A 1,634-nucleotide genomic window follows, 5' to 3' on the forward strand; every position below is an offset into this window, starting at 1 on the left:
CTCAAAATGGTCTGTATCGCCGAACAAATTATCGACAATTCCTTGTTTGAAAGGCTTCAGTTTAACTGTACAAGCTACTCTTGGAATATATAAGGAACTCACAAGGCGATATGAAGAATTTGAACTTGCCACAGGATTATGCAATCAAGATTCGGTCGAACATTTATTTTCAAAATTAAGACAACGCGGAGGATTTAATCCCAATCCCACTGCTAGAATGGTTCGACTCTCTTTGAGACATATAATATCTACAGGATACATCCCAACAACCGATAAAGGCAATGTTCAATGCCTAGAAGCCGAGTCTCTTATTAATCCACCGAGTCATCTTGTTAAAACGTTAGAAAATTCGTTGAACGCAAGTCATACCGTCGTAGAATGTGACGCTAATTTTGAAGATGACTCATTTGTGGAAGACTACAAACTCTTGAAGAATACGAAAATGTGAGAGATACAGAAAATGTTGATCCACTTAACATATATGATCAAAGCGCCATTGCATTTTTTGCTGGATATATAGCGCGACAAAGCGTTGCAAAATCTAAATGCGACAATTGCCGTAATTGTATGATGAAAACGCCAATGGACAATGCTGCGGAAAATGAGATGTATATAGAATTTCGAGAATATCCAAACGCAGACGAAGATGCTCCTACAGTAACGAAATTAGTACGACCGACAGATCTTTTTACAAAAGTGGTCCAAACACAATTAATGACATTCAATCATATATGGCAATATTATTGGGCATCAAAGCAAATTTTGGATAAAATAACGAATGAGTGTATAAATGTAACAAATGAAAAACATTCTGAATGGCTAGACAAAAATAATGCGTGCTACAATCATCGGCTGCAAGCATTAAAATATATGATCAAAATAAAATTGTACTCTCGCACGAGATATAACAATCGTGCCATAAAAAGAGGCAATGTTAAAAGAAAAATGAAAAATGTGTTAAACAAATAAAAAATAAAAACAAAATTGTAACAGGAAAGCTAGAAAGAAGTTAACCATTTTGAGCATCATTCTTTAAAAAAATAATAGAAATGAAGAAATACATGGAGAATAAAAGAAAACAAAAGAAATAAGTAATGCATGATAAAAAATAAAAAGACAAATTTAAGTAAAAAGCAGCAATACAGCGAAGAAAGGTAAGCAATAAAAAAAGTAAAATAATGTAGAACGCATAAAATTTTTAATAAATATTATATTTAAATATTTCTTATGTATTAATTTTGTAAAAAATATTAAGTATTTCCGCAAATTTATTATTGTTCTTTGTATCTTATCATTTCGTCATTATGGACAGAAATACTTGCTACATTGTACCATGACATTGCATCCATAATATCTCAATAGAATCATAAATGTTTGCAAATCATATGTTACTTTGCAGCGAGTATGACTTTCCAGTAATGAGAAAAAGAAGCATGATTTTTTCAATTTTATGTAGAAGATCACAATCACAGTTGAAATGATTGCATAAATCATAGACCAGCAGGTCCTATCACGGAATAAATAAAAAAATCAATGCGATCATGCTACGAAATTGTGAAATCATGCATTTTCTTGTTACTAATGATGCTTAATAACCGCAAACTGCAATGAAGATTTAAGGAAGTACTCAAACT

At 31.8% G+C, this 1,634-nt stretch overlaps 1 pseudogene; it reads left to right on the forward strand.

Moving 5' to 3' along the window:
* The first annotated feature begins 217 nt into the window (after positions 1–217).
* LOC145933315 (uncharacterized) lies at positions 218–969 on the forward strand (annotated as a pseudogene).
* The last annotated feature ends 665 nt before the right edge of the window (positions 970–1,634 follow it).

The sequence above is a fragment of the Prenolepis imparis genome, unplaced genomic scaffold (assembly GCF_030444845.1).
Source record: "Prenolepis imparis isolate NDT839.2.m4 unplaced genomic scaffold, iyPreImpa1.0 SCAF_3, whole genome shotgun sequence".
NCBI lineage: Eukaryota > Metazoa > Arthropoda > Insecta > Hymenoptera > Formicidae > Prenolepis > Prenolepis imparis.